We start from the raw sequence: 16,143 nt of genomic DNA, 5'->3' as shown, positions 1-16,143 counted from the left end.
AGTGTGAATTTGTGCTTGGAAGAGTTTGTTTCTAAAGCCATGTGACCTTAACAAAATATTTAAACACCTATACCTCAATTTCTTCACCTGCACAATGAAAGAACTGACAGTAAATAATCTGATCCCTTTCTACTCTAAAATTCTGATAACAGGCCTTTACTCTGTCCTTGCAACAGATTTTTTAAAAAGAATAAGCATTGCCAAAAACCAGTTTGGCTCAGTGGATAGAGCATCGGCCTGGGGACTAAAAGGTCCCTGGTTCGATTTGGGTCAAGGGCATGTACCTTGGTTGCAGGCACATCCCCAGCAGGGGGTGTGCAAGAGGCAGCTGATCAATGATTCTCTCTCATGGATGTTTTTATCTCTCTATCCCTCTCTCTTCCTCTCTGTAAAAAATCAATAAAATATATTTTAAAATATATAAATTTAAAAAAGAATAAGCATGTGTATAATATACAATATAAGGTATTAAGTTATAAGGTATTACCCAAGACAGCAGACTCCTGCCTGGCTTCCCTTCATCCTGCGTTCCATTCCCCAAAAGAAGCTCCTTCAACTCTGCAAGATGTTTCTTCTAGTAATTACTTCAATATTTGCAAACCACACACTTACATTGCTCTTTCCTGGTTTTTTTTCAATTTTAGATATTACCAAAAGTTCATTATTTGATCTAATGGGGAACATTTATTCACCCAACTCACCTACCTCTCTGGGTACAGCCACACTGTTGACATGCAAAAGATACAAATATTACATACACATATAGACATGTCTTGAATATAGACAGTCTGTTTAATAAGAAATTAAGGTCCAATTTTACATCCAAACACTTCACAGAATGTAGCAGGAAAAAGTTTAAAACACGGCCTTATTTAAATCAGAAATCCTAAATTCAGGTCTGAGTCCACCACAGAGAGCAGCCAAATATGAATCTAAAAGTTCCTTATTTTCTCTGAATCGCATCTGTTTTCTTCCCTCTAGGCTGAACATAATAGAGCCCACTACAAAATGGTTCAATCATAATGCAGAAATACTGCACACGTCAAAGCACTTTGTTAATCATAAAGCACTACAGAAATGTAATCTTCTTTTATTGTCTTTACTAAAATAGCCCCATAAATGACATCCCTGAAGTTATTGATCACTTTTTTAAAAATATATATATTTTATTGATTTTTTCACAGAGAGGAAGAGAGAGGGATAGAGAGTTAGAAACATGGATCAGCTGCCTCTTGCACACCTCCTACTGGTACATGCCCTTGACTGGAATCGAACCAGGGACCTTTCAGTCCACAGGCCGACACTCTACCCACTGAGCCAAACCGATTTCGGCTATTGATCACTCTTGAGCACTGTTCCCCTACCTAGGCTAGGCTAAAACCTAAGAGTTGGGAATATAGGAGAGTAAGAGCAAAGTAGATGTAAATTGTATTCCAAGGTGAGAATCTGAGGATCCAGTTCTTAAAAGGCCTATGTATTGCCCTATGAGACAAATCTAACACAGAATAAAGACCAAGCATCTAAGCAGTGACCCAAGAGAGCAATTTTTATATCTTCAAAGAAAGGGGATTTCCTTATCAAATTTTCTTTTTAAAAATAATATAAGAACATAATTTCAAAAGTCATTCTTTAACTTTTTTTGTCTCTTCTAATATGTACCTCTACCTAATAATGTATGTGTGCATCTGCCTCTTGATTTGCAGACATTATCTATTGACTTCCTACTATGGTAGAAAGAACTCTGCAGAGAACGTGTTTTGAACCAAACTTGGGAGGTTAACATGAAGAACTGTCCAGCAATGCATTACTCTGACTCTGCAGTAAAACAGTCCTTTTATTTCTAGTCTTCCAAAGGACTGCATGAAAAGGGGTACAACTTATAGGGCCTCTATGTAGAGGCAAGAAGGAAGCTAGTGGCCTAAATCATTAGGCTATGCTAAATTTCTCCTGAATCAGGTTCACTGATATTTGGTTTCTCTTGCCTTTTCCACCTGCTTCACTGTTTATCCTGTTCCAAAAGCTATAGGACAAATAACAAATGGGACCCCAAACTTAGTTTATTTCAAGATAAGCATGGACACAATTCTTATGAGCTCTGTGGAAAGGGATTAACTGGAGCTGAACGAAACCAGCCTTTGATTATCCGAAAAGTTATCTGAAGCCAAGAATATGCTGATTAAAGAGTCAATTTATTGCCTGAATCTCCTGCTCAATTCCATCCAGAGAAGACCAGTTAAGTTCTCCAAATGTGGACTTCAGCTGTAGTACACTAGGTTTGGGCAGCTTCAGGGACAAAATCCTGTTTAGTTCCAGGTATATAAGAAACTTGAGGGTCAGGCAAGTGACCCTGCCAAGCAGGCAAGATGCACTAAGGAGAGGAAATCTTTTCCCTCATTAACCAACAGGATAAAAGGTAATCACCTTAAGCAGGAATTCTTTTTCAATGACCTACATAATATCATCAGCGCTGCTATCCAAGCTAGCAGAGAGCAGCTGACTTCCTAATGAGATTAATTGGATAGCATGACCCCTTCACAGAAGTCAGGGTGTAGTTCAGATTTACAGGGAAGCAACAATAGGTATACATTGTTTACTAGTACTCCTCAGGGCTGCCTGTCCTCTGAGTGGGGCTCCTTGTCTCCATGTGGAATTTTGCAGGTCCCTAAATAGCTGAGGCTTTAGCACCTGCTGAAAGGTGGAGACCGGATCTGCTAAGAATGCATAGATCCAGGTTAGTGGGACAGAGCTGGGCTAATTCATCAGATCTGCTCACTGGATTCCCAATGCCCCTAGCAAAACAGGGCTGCTGCTGCTGCCACCAACACCTTGGTGCTCTGGTGCTCTGGTGGGGCTGGATTAGGACAGCAGCCAGTTCCACTCTCTAGCAGCAGCGGGGTTAACAAGGGAGCTTTGTTGAGGTGGAGGCGAGACACACACACACACACACACACACACACACACACACCATCAATAACAACAGACATGACTTAAACGCAGGTTCACTTGAGAACTTATGAAGTTGAGCAACAAGCCACCAAACAAGCAAGTCCTTCCTCCAGTCAAGTTCTGCAAACCTCCAAGTGGCGCCGCCTCTGTCTCTGGTGTCAGCCAGGAGTTTGGAGAGGGAAACTGAGCCCTAGATTTTCTGTGCCTCTGCCTGTTCCTCCCCTAGGACCCAGCTCTCGGGGCCCCAGGGATCAGGGAAGCGGGGTAAAGCCCTGATGACATCTTTCTCCGTCAAAACAACCTGGCTGTGTCTCCCGCAGGGTTATCACTGCGACATGCCAAGTCCCACAGCTCTGGGAGCCGCCTCCTACCCGCTGTGCCTGGGCCAACACCGAATCTTGTTAGGGACACTTTCCCTGGGTTCCCCCCACACCCTCCAACCCCCACCTCAATACCTGTTCCTCCAGCCCAGTCGGCGGGGAGGTGGGGGGCGAGCAGGAAAGGGACACTTCTGCTCCTCCTCCCCTTAACCCCCTGAAATGAAAGAATCCTCAAGTGCCACTCGCACAGCGGCATGCCACGTACACGTACCTGTCCCCCTGGCCTGGCTCCTCCTCCCCTCGCGGTGCTGGGCTTGCCCGACGAGTGTCCCGGGACAACCCAGAAAGTTTGTTCCCGGTCCGAGGACCCAGACCGGAGCCTCCCGGGGTGCCCAGTCCCCCGGGGAAGGGAAGCCGGCTCCTGGCCCAAGACTTGGCAGGTCACTGCCCGGCTCCTCCCCGCCCGACTCCAACTCACCGTCAGGGCCCGGGGGAGGAAGCAGGAGGCCGGGGAAGGTCCGAGAGCAACTTTCCTACGGGTCACCAGTGGGCGGCCGAGCCCCGCGGGCCCCACGATCGCCCCCGCCCCCTGCGCTCCGAACCCTCCTCGGGGAGGGGCAGGCGGGCCAGGCCGGGGCGGGGCGCAACCTGCCACTCCAGGCGGGGGGCGCGCTGGCCCCGCCCCTCCAGCCCCGGGCACGCCCTCCCCGCCCTGGCCACGCCCCTCAAGCCCAGGCCACGCCCCGCCAGGTGCCTGTTTCCAAGGTGAAAGAGGAGGAGCCTCCAAGGGAAAGTTTCCACTGAAACTGACACCCCAGCGGAATGGAGGACAGCTCGCCCTTGGGGGCTGGCCCTTCCAGGAACCACGCTCCTTCCTTCACTCACCCAAACCAGGAAAATGAACCTGCGAGTGGAGAAGTCAGACTTAAGATTGCTCCCTTCCCCAAGGTTTGGCCTCCTCGCCACCCCACCTCTCCCTCCTCCCCAATCCTCCTTCTCCCCCATAGTTTGAATGTTTAAATGTTAGTGCAATCCCAAAAGAGCCAAGTCAGGGGATGGAAACGGCCCCCTCCTGGTACGCTCCTGGCACACTCCCTGGAGTGGGCAAGGCGAGGCTGGGTCTCCGCAAACCTCACTGCCCCAGGACAGGGGCGCGTGCTGCTTTTCTCTTCTGTGTGTTTGTGGGGGGTTTTGTGTGTGTGTGTGTGTGTGTGTGTGTGTGTTTAACGGGAGCCAGTGTCCCCGAGTTGTTCTGAGTGTGTATTTGTGTAAGAGCACCCCAAAAGGGAGTGCTCTTTATTTTGGACTGTTCTGCAGCAAAAAAAGGAAACTTTCCCCAGCTGCGGGCTCCCTGGCAGATGCGAGAACCGGTTCGGCTATTCTTTCCCTACCGCCACTGGTTGCTTGTGATGGCCTTGGGCACTGCTCCTTGGTCTGCGTCTCCTTCCTAGAACCCAGACCCTGAGTTTGCCCGCTGCCCTCCCTCAGACATTTGGACCCACTGCCAGGCTGGCAGCACCGTCCCCGCTCCTCTCTGTCCCCCGTCTCCCGCTCCCCCTGCCTGCCAGGGCAGCAGAAGTCAGCGCTCTGCTTTCTGGACGTGAAATCCAGGAGGAAGAATCAAGTTCCCTGTGAGAGGCCCTGTTGGCATGTTCAGAGCCCTGTGGTTGGTGTGGCTGAAACTTGAGGTGAGCCACAATCTGGGCAGGTTGGGTCACACCACGTCTTGCAAAGGCGGATGTGGAAGTGTGTCCGGCCGCAGCGGCATCCTGCTGGCGCCTCACCAAATTACCCTTTGGAGGAAGGATCTTCCTCCCTTCATTCCCATGAATGGCGTCCAGAGAGCGCCAAAATTGGTTTCTGTAGTAGAGAGTGTCATTTCTAATTCCCTCTTGCAACCATGGTAATGGGATGATGCAAACTTCACGCTTCGTGCTGCTCTCTGCCACCACTGAGGTGCATGTGCGCGGCAGCAGAAACACTGGGTGCCCATGCTGCCAGTACTTCTCAGGACTCACCAGCCTTTCCACCTAAAACAAGTGCAGACAAGCGGCTCCTAAGGAGAAGCTGGGGAAGGTCAAGGGAGATAGAAATGAAAATAGGAGCCGGGAAGTTCTGCACAGTAGGTCACCTTGGCCTGCCCTAAAAGTGCGTGTGGGAGAATAATTCCCCTATTCAACCAATATTTACTTGATGCTTTACACATGCCAGACATTCTTCTAGAGGTGGGGGACACAGTGGAAAACAAAATCTTAGCCTTCATAGAGTTCACCTTCCGGGTAGGAGAGGCAGATGACAAGTAAGTAGGAAAATATAATGTGGGCTGCTGTATGATTATAAATACTGTGGAGAAAAATTAAGCAGGGAGGGGACATGAGGAATCTGATGGGGGTTTCTTTTAAATAAGATGATCAAAGACTGCCTCTGAAGGAGGTAATATTTGAATAAAGGCCTGAAGGAGTAAGGTATAGCGGCAGACAACTTTTGAGGCAGAAAGCAAGTACAAAAACCGTAAGGCCCAGGCTGGGAAAGTGGAGAAGATGAAGTCAGAGGTAAGGATAACTCAGATCTGGTGAGGATTTTACTTTGGGTTGCGAGTCACTGGAGAGTTTGGGGTTAAAAAAAAAAAAAAAAAAGTGACTAGCATCACTTTGCTGGGTTGAGTATAGGCCCTAGGGGGTAAGGGCTAAAGCAGAGACCCAGTAATAATCTTGCTCCTGAATTATTTCCTTGAAATTATATTCCTTGAAATAATTTAGGAGTAAGAGGATGGTGACATGGACCAGGGAGATGGGGTGGAGGTGATGAGCTGATAGGAAGTGGATGTAGAGTATGAAGTGGAAAAAAACAAAAATGAATCTAGGTTTTGGAAGGGCTGAGCAGCTGGAAAGATGAAATTGTCATAAAGATGGAGAAGACTTTAAAAGGAGCAGGATGGAGGTAAAATAAAGAAAACCAAAGGGACCTGGCTATTATGGCTCAGTGGTTGACCATTGACCCATGGACCAGGAGGTCACCATTCAATTCCTGGTCAGGGCACATGCCTGGTTTCGGGCTTGATCCCCAGCAGGGAGGTGGAGTGCAGGAGGCTGCTGATTGATGATTCTCATCATTGATGTTTCTATCTCTCCTTCCCTCTCCCTTCCTGTCTCTGAAATCAATTTAAAAAACAACATACAAAATATTTTTAAAATAAAAAAGAAAGCCAAAGGGAAGACAAGAAAAAAAGGACACATCATTTAAATGATCTTCAATGTCCTCAGCTTATAAAATGAAGAAACAATACATATTTCATTAAGGTTCTTTTAGGGGTAATATGAATTAATATAGTAGTGTCTAACTCAGGCCCTGATACATGGCAAGTACTAAAGGATGTTAGTTCCCTCTCTATAAATAGAGATGTATGAAATTCTATCAATTTCATACATATCCATTATGCCCTTGGGAGTGAAACAGAGTCATTTGCTTCAAGGAAATAAGTCTTACTAAATGAGAGGGAAAAACAGAAAAGAAAGAACATGAAATTAAAAAAATAAGTAAAGTCCAACAAAGGTGCCTGATGAAATCTATCTGTGACAGTAGCTTTTCTCAAGTTCTGGTTCCTCAAGAAGACAAAGTATCAGAGTTTGCTAGTTTTAAAAAGGATTTTGAAATATGAAGTTTGTAATAAAGCAGAATAATCCACAACATATTTAGTAAGCAAAGAATTTTGGTAAGGAATTCTAAATAAAGATATATAGGATAATAGTCTATGAACAGAGAATTCTGGAAAAATACAAATGGACAATATACTTGTATTAAAAGTCCAATCATACTAATTAAACCTAGAATGAGAGGCATTTTTAGTTATAAATTTGGTAAGTATTGGAAAAAATAATTATGCCTATTGTATATTGGGCAATATAATAATAAATGGTATTAATTAATAAAAATATTGTTTAAAATAATAATTTTAGCAATTTCATATAAATCTTTAAAATGTACATACTTTGAAATCAGAAATATACTTTTAGAAATTTAATATTCAAATATTTGCTAAAACTTTATATATAAGGATGTCCACTAGTGTCATTTAAGTGTAGTGAAGTTAGAAATAACCTACATATCCAACAAGACAGAATTAGGGTAAGCACTGTTTGTTGTGGGTTAGCAATGATATGATAGACAGGTTATTTTTAGAAATATATTCTTGAATACTGATTAAGTGGAAACATATTCACAATATATTACTGTATAAAATAAGTCTACTACAAAATAGTATGTAAAGTAAGTTCTCTGTAAAAATGTTAATAATTATCATCTCCACATTAAAGTAAGTTTATTTGCATTCCCTTCTTTGTTCTTTTCTCCATTTTTAAGTTTTCAGCCATAAGCAAGTATCACATTCTCTTAGGAATGGAACTTTTGGATGATAGTCTGTATATATATGAGTTGATCTTACCAAACTGTTTTTCCAAAGTAGTGATACCAATTTATACTCCCCCAAGCAATATATAAGTTCTAATTTGGAGCAATTCATTTTTAACAGCAGGGATCCAGTGACTAAACACTGATTTGAACCCTACTGCTTTAGAAGTTATCATACTTAATGAAGCAGAAGTTAGAAATAGGTATATTGGTTGTGAATGCATCTCTCTCTATATAAAAGCCTAAGAAACTGGACGACCTGCTGACTAGCAGATTAGCCAATAGCTATTATGCACACTGACCACCAAGGGGCAGATGCTCAGTGCAGAACCAGAAACCACTAGCATAGAAACATGGGACAGACTGATGAATCTCAGAGGGAAGAGAAGAGGGGGAGGGCAGGAAGAAATTAACCAAAGATTGTATACGCATACTTAAGGCCCAGTGCACAGATTCGTGCACTGGTTAGGATCCCTCAGGCTGGCCTGCAGGGATAAGGCCAAAACTGGCACTCTGACATTCCAGAGGGGCCCCAGATTGCAAGAGGGCACAGGAAAGGCTGAGAGAACCCAGCGGTACACAAATCTGTGCACCAGGTCTCTAGTACACTAATAAAGTATCAACCTTTCTAAATTATACTTTACATAAATTTATTTTTATCATTTTTAGCTGTGCTATATGCAAAATGTCAAAGCACTGAAATTAGATGTCTTTAATGCAGAAGTCAGAAAAGACTCCCTCCTCTTTTACGTCCTTTATTCCCACTTGTAGTCAGACTAAATCTAAATTTAAATTATCTTCTAAAGTTGCTTCTCTTTTGAAAAAGAGCTCAGAAATGAACAGTGTGTATCCTCTTAGAATGTTAATCATCTTATCAAGAAATTCTAACAAATAAATTAATGAAAACCCATTGCTTTTGAGTGGTCTCATCTCATATGAAAATTATCAAGTGGTCAGAGTCTACTCCACTGATAATATAAGGATTATTTATTATTAAACTCTTCTCAAATCCATCTATCTTCCCCTTTAAAGTGAATCACTACAGCCTGTTCAGAGCCCCGTCCCTGGAGCAGACGCAGCTGACAGACATCTGTTCAAATCCCAGCTCTACTCCTTTCCAGCTTTGTAATCTGGATCAAGTACCAAGTAACTTTATGTCTAGTTGTGCCTCAGTCCTCTCCCTAAAAAGAAATAATCATAGTATCTACATCATCAGTTTGTAATGAGGATTATGTATCTCTATATCTACATATATTTTTTAGCACAAGCAAGGGCAAATAATAAACACTCAGTAAATTTAGTTTTCAAAGCAATTTTTAGGAACTTACCATAAGGAAAAATTTTAAACATGTAGATTTATGCACAAGTATTGTCTATCAGCCAGATTTTATAATACCAAAACTTTGGAAACAATTCAACTGTCAAGGAATAAACTAAAATAAATTATGTTTTACCCAAACATAGTCTACCAATTAGTATGATCTCAGTTTTATAAAAAAATATATATATAAATAAACCAAAGCAATCTTGAAAAAGAACAAAGTTGGCGTTATCATGCTCCCCGATTTTTTTTTTTATACTAGGAAGTTATAGTAATAAAAACAGTGTGGTAATGGCACAAAAACAGACATATAAATTAATGGAACAGAATAGAGAGCCCAGAAATAAAGCCATGCTTGTATGGTCAATTAATCTACAACAAAAGAGGCAAAGGCAAGAAATTATAGTGGGGAAAAGACAGTCTCTTCAATAAATGGTGTTGAAAAAACTGGACAGCCACATGGAATAAAAAGAAAAGAAACTGGATCACTTCCTTACATCATATACAAAGTAAACTCAAAGTGGATTAAAGGTTTAAATCATAAAACTACTAAGACAAAACTTAAGCAGTAATTTTTTTGTTTTGTTTTTTAGTAAAATAAGATATGTATTTTTTGGATATGTCTTCCCAAGCAAGGGCAACAAAAGCAAAATTAAACAAAGTACATCAAACTAAAAAGCATTTGCTCAGCAAAGGAAGCCATCAACAAAATGAAAAGGCAACCAAGTGAATGGGGAAATATATTTACAAATGATAGAGCCAATAAGGAATTAACATCCAAAAAGCATAATGAAGTCTTATAACTCAACATAAATCTGATTTTAAAATGGGTAGGGAACCAGAATGGACACTTCTCCAAAGAGGACGTACACATGGCCAAGAGACATTTGCAAGATGTTCAACATCACTAATCCTCAGGGAAATGCAAATCAACCTCACAATGAGATATCATCATCTCACACCTGTCAGAGTGGCTATTATCAAAAAGACAGTAACAAATAACAAATGTCAGTGAAGATGTGAAGAAAAGGAAACCCTCTCACACTGCTGGTGGGATTGCAAATTGGTGCAGCCACTATGAAAAACAGTAGGAAGGTTCCTCAAAAGACTAAAAATAGAGCTACTATATGACCCAGCAATTACATTCCTGGGTATCTATCTGGGGGGGAAAAAAAAAACAAAACACTAATTTTAAAAGATATATGCATGCGTGTGTTCACTGCAACATTATTTACAATAGCCAAGATATGGAATAAGTGTCCATCAATGAATGGTTAAATAAAATGTATAAATACACAATGAAATATTATTGAGCCTAAAAAAAGAAATCTGCCACTTGTGATAACATGGATGAACCCTAAGGGCACTATATTAAGTGAAATAAGTCAGAGAGAGAGAAATATTATATAATCTCACTTATATGTAGAATCTAATGAGCAAACCTGAGTTTAATAGATAGAGAGAAGAGATTGGTGTTTGCCAAAGGTGTGGTGGACCAAATAGGTAAAGGGGGTCAAAACTTCCAGTTATAAAATAAACGTCACAGGGGTATAATGTACAGCACAGTGACTATTGTTATTTTGTATTTGAAAGTTGTCTTAAAAGTCCTCATCACAAGAAAAAAACCCATAACTATGTATGATGACAGATGTATATTTGAAACTGATATAATGTTTAAAAAAATAAATTATGCCTCAATTTAAAAAATTTTTAATGGCATTTGACCAAAACCTGGATGGAGTTTGTAGATTTTTATTAGGTCAAGGTTGGTAAAGAAAATATATCCTGTGAAAAAGGAATTTCACTACTGGCACAATGACATGCAGCTAGAAAGCTGTATTTGAGGATGGGTGCTAGTCCAGGGGGACCAAAAATGAGTATAAAAAAACAAACAGCTTTGCAAAAGTTAGAATAAATCAGGAATATTCTGCTACATACGTGATATTATCTCTGTGTCCTATGCTGCATATATGTAAATCCCTAAACTGATATCAGTGTTTACATGGGATTTGTAGAGCACCTCATTGATTTATGGTCATAGATCTTACTCGACAGCCACAAAGGCCTGTCTTCTCTTTCTCATTGAAGGAAGATGATTCCTGAGTCCATGAATTTTTTTTAAGGTTCCCTCCTCTTAGCCCCTCATGATATGAATTGGACCAGTGTTTTTTTTTGTTTTGTTTTGTTTTGTTTTGTTTTGTTTAACATATGCTTCAAGTTTTCTTGACAACTGAGGGTGTTTGGTTTTGGTTTTAATTTTTCCCTCCTCTCTATACAGGAGTCACGCACTCTAATGACCCATGATAAACCTTTTCTTAAGAACACAGGTGAAAACTCTTAGCATTTTCCAAATCATCTATCCCTTTGGTTCTTTACTGTTTTATCTGTTTTAGTCATAAAAATGTTTGCCTTTATCTTTCAGATTTCTCACAAATTATATTCTCTTCGTGCCCTACTATATATATTTTATACTGGGTGTTTATCCTCCGTCCTAGGCTACAACGTGACACATTAAACTCTTAGATATTCAGGAAACCTACAGCCAGTTTCAAGAGCTTTCTCTGAGTAGACAGTGAGAGATCATAATTAAACTGCTATGTGGGGTTTTAGAAAGGATAAATTCAACAGAAAATTATAGCCACAGTGAACTCTTGGTTATTCCTAGGATAAAACTTCATGAATAATTGAAATGCACAGGCTAGCCTAATAAAATCTGCTTCCTTCTATATTAGTTATTTTAGGCTGCTTCAACAAAACACCATGGATTAGGTGACTTACAAACAACGGAAATCGCTTTCTCACAGTTGTGGAGGTTGGAAGTTCAAAACCCGGTGTCAGCATGGTATGGCAAGGGCCTCCTTCCAGGTCACAACCTCCTCCTGGTTTCTTCAGATGGCGGAAAGGGCCAAGGAACGCTCACAGGCCTCTTTTATAAAGGCACTAATGCCTTTCACAAGGACTCCACCCTCCTCACCTAATCACCTCTTAAAGGCCCCAGCTGCTAACTCCACCTTGGGGGTTAAGTTTCAACATATGCATTTTTGAGGGACACATTCAGACTACAGCACCCTCTATGTCATTAGCCATTATTTCCTATCTTAATTCCCATTGAGTTCACAACTCTGATCATTCAAAATTTGGAAAGGTGGCAGGACTATGAAATTCACTGTTGTAGTTAGTAAAGGGATTATTATTCACAAACGAAATGTATCCAAATGAAGGATTATAGGAACTCACAGTAGAACAGAGCCACATATCCAAATATGTGATTTCTGGAAGTTATTCAGTAGAGCTTTTTATTCAGTTAAAAGATTAAAAAAAAAAAAAACATATCAGATTGAAATCATATTCAAAGGAAAGCATAAAAACAAACAACAACAAAATCAGTCCTTCCAACCAATACAAAAAGCAGTTTGAAAGATGTGCTGAGAACTCAAGAATAAGGACCAATAAGAGACATCTGTGCCCAATGGGGCTCAGCATTAAAGATAAAACAGTGGTTCACAAAGTGTGCAACCTCTCCATCCATAGCAGCATCAGCATCAAGGGTGAACTTACTAGAAATGAAGGTGCTTTGGCCCTGCCCTAGACCCGTGGTCAGCAAACTGCAGCTCGCAAGCTACATGCAGCTCTTTGGCCCCTGAACTGTGGCTCTTCCACAAAATACCACAGCGAGCCTATTTTGAAGAAGTGGCGTTAGAAGAAATTTAAGTTTAAAGAATTTGGCTCTCAAAAGAAATTTCAATCGTTGTACTATTCATATTTGGCTCTGTTGACTAATGAGTTTGCCGACCACTGCCCTAGACCTACCAACCTTGGGTTTCAGGCCCGGTGACCTGGTTTAACAAGCTGCCAGGTGATTCTGATGCATTATCAAGTTTGAGAACTGTTGATGTAAAACACAGGGAAAATATTTAAAGGGCAGCTCTGCACTGTCCATAGCTCAGTTACACTCCTCTGCTTTTAAATAGCCACAGGATTTGGCCACCTACACTTATCTATGATTTTGCAAAATGAAAACTATGAGATCTAGCATTTAAAAAGGCATGTACAATGTCCTATTATCAAAATAATTCCTACTCTAAACCTATGAGATTGCTGCTCTCCATCTCAGTCATCTGGGCTTGGCTCTGAGACATAAAATCTGAGATGCAGCTCTTTAGATTCCTCTCTTTATCCTTTTGTTTTCCTTACCCCTTTCTAAGCTTCTCAGTATCCACAGGTTTTGACAATGAATTTCAGTTTCTATTTGTTTCCCAGAATTTGTAAAAATACAATTGATAAACACTGAAATTTCAGAAGTATGTAGATTTAGGGGGGGGGTGGGGGGGGAGACCAAAAAACTAGCTCTCTTTAGCCTGCAGTTTGCAATGCAGAAAAGCTATTTCTATTCTTGGCAGACTTACAGTTCTTTAGCACATTTCATTTACAGGCATTTTTCCTTTTGAGTGTGTTTCATGGAGTCAGAGTGTGATGTCATTGAGATAAAATAACTGCCATTACTTATCAAAGAGGCATATGATACAGTTATAAAAATACTAGCATAGGCAGTTTATCATTTAGGAACCATTAAAATATGTAAATCACTAGAGGCCTGGTGCACAAAATTTGTGCATGGGTAGAGTTCCTAGGCCTGGCCAGCAATCAGAGCCCATTGTGGTCGGGGCCTTCCTTCCTTCCATGCCGCCCCCTGGTGGTCAGTGCACCTCAGGGAGCGATCAAACTCCCAGTCTCCCAGTCGAACTCCTGAGGGGACACTTTGCATAATATATACATCTAGCTGGATGCATCAGTTGGTTGGAGCATTCTCTATACACCAAAAAGCCTGTAGGTTTGATTCTAGGTAGGGACACATATAGGAGGCAATGGATCAATGCCTCTCTCTCTCTCTCTCTCTTTCTCTCTCTCTCTTCCTCTTTCTCTAAAATTTATTTTTTAAATATATCCTTAGGTCAGGGTTTTAAAAATTTATAATTTTTAAAAATGTATAAATCATTGAAGTTGGAATCTCTCTGATATCACTACATAACTTGTCCTGGCAGATGCTGTCAGTAAATAAATACTCCTGATTTACAATAGGGTTATGTCCCAATAAACCTATTGTAAGTTAAAAGTATCCTAAGTCGAAATGTATTTACTACACCTAACCTACTGCACATCTTAAACTGAACACCGTAGCTTAGCCTAGCCTCCCTTAATCATGCTCAGAACACTTCCATCAGCCTACATGAGGCAAAATCATCCCTCTGCCACTGACGGCCACCACCCGGGGAAAGGTTAAAGTTCAAAATTCTAAGAAAAGGTTTCTACTGGGAGCACATCATTTCGCACCACCATAAAGTCAAAAAATTTTTCTAAGTGGAACCATTCTTTGTCAGCAACTATCGGCATTGAGAAGGCAATACATTAAATTAGAAACACATTGGAATGCTTGCATGTTTCCCCCTTAAATCTACAAGCTGTCTTTTACTACAAAAAGTAAAGCAAATAAACAGTGATCATCACACTGTGAACTGTTGCTTAATTTTATAATGGTGGAAATCTTTCTAGCATAGTGATCTCGTCTGTGGTTGCATATTAAAATCACCCAGGGATCTTCTAAAAGTACCAATGAATACCCAGGCCTCATACCAGGCCAATTATATGAAAATGTCTGGGGTTGTACTCCAAATATTAAGGTTTCTTTAAGCTTCTCTAGGTAATTGCAGGGCAATTCAGATTGATTAGGCCCTTTTACAGAAAGGATTATATTTAGGTGGTTAAACTAGACATAGAATCTGAGGACATGAATGAGGCATTGTTTATGATTATTATCAGTTTAGTAAATCATTAGCTTACAACCATTTCATGTCACTCCATTTATTCACAAATCTTTAGTTGTTATACAAAAACTAACTCAAAATAGATCCAAGAGCATAAAACTCTGAAAAGAAAACATATGGGGAAAGTTTCATGACATTGGATTTGGCACTGGTAGCTGGGATATGACAACAAAAGCACAGGCAACAAAAGTGAAAATAAATTGGGCTACATCAAAATTAAAAACTTCTGCCGAAACCGGTTTGGCTCAGCAGTAGAGCATCGGTCTGCAGACTGAAAGGTCCCAGGTTCGATTCCGGTCAAGGGCATGTACGTTGGTTGCGGGCACATCCCCAGTAGGGGGTGTGCAAGAGGCAGCTGGTCAATGTTTCTTTCTCATCAACGTTTCTAGCTCTTTATCTCTCTCCCTTCCTCTCTGTGAAAAATCAATAAAATATATTTTAAAAAAAACAAAACAAACAAACAAAAAAAAAACCTGTGCATCAAAGGTCACAATCATAAGGTGAAGTGCAACCTATAGATTGGGAAATAATAATGCAAATCACATATCTGATAAGGGATGAATATCCAGAATATAAAAAGAACTACTACAACTCAAGAACAAAACACACACACACAAATAATCTAAGTTAAAAATGGGCAAAGAACTTGAAGAGACATTTCTCTGAAGAAGATATTCAAGTGGAAACAAGCACATGAAAAAAACGCTCACCATCACTAATCATTAGGAAATGCAAATCAAAACCACAATGAGATACCACCTTACACTCATTAGGATAGCTATCATGAAAGAACCACAGAGAATAACAAATACAGGCATTCATTCTTTTATTACGCTTGATTGCACTTCACAGGTGTTGCATTTTTACAAGTTGAAGGTAGGACCCTGTACCAGGAGAAAGATCGCGATTTACTTTATTTCAATACCCACTTTGTTGAGGTGGTCTGGAAGGGAACCTGCGCTATCTCCCACATATGCCTGTCTTGGCAAAGATGTGAACAAATTAGAACCCTTGTGTATGGTTTGTAGGAAGGTAAAATGGTGCAGCTGCCATGGAAAATACTACAGTGGTTCCTCACAAAACTGAAAATAGAATTACCAGATGATCCAGCAATTCCACTTCTGAGTGTACACCCAGAAGAACTGAAAGCAGTATCACAAAAAGATACTTGAATCCCTGAGGCCAGAGCAGCATTAACTCGCCACAGCCAAAAGGTGGAAGCTACCCTGTATGATACATTGGGAACTTCCCCTCCCATCCTGTGGGGAGATGATAAAGGCAAGCAGTAAGCAGACTGTGAGACCTTGGGAGCCTGGCCAGCTCCTCA

General features: G+C 40.9%; 1 protein-coding gene across 3 annotated transcripts in view; it reads right to left on the bottom strand.

Moving 5' to 3' along the window:
• The window catches only part of FHIP1A (FHF complex subunit HOOK interacting protein 1A), a 197,930-nt gene extending 194,066 nt beyond the window's left edge, over window positions 1–3,864 (bottom strand). For 2 of the 3 annotated variants that reach the window (XM_084884896.1, XM_084884895.1), the window contains exon 1: window positions 3,538–3,727. The gene's annotated coding sequence lies outside the window, so the exon portion shown is untranslated. The other variant, XM_084884894.1, reaches the window with a different exon arrangement.
• Window positions 3,865–16,143: the final 12,279 nt, after the last annotated feature.

Source organism: Pipistrellus hanaki, assembly GCF_964339955.1.
Source record: "Pipistrellus hanaki genome assembly, chromosome: 5".
Classification (NCBI taxonomy): Eukaryota; Metazoa; Chordata; class Mammalia; order Chiroptera; family Vespertilionidae; genus Pipistrellus; species Pipistrellus hanaki.
This window is presented reverse-complemented; position numbering and strand designations above follow the sequence as displayed.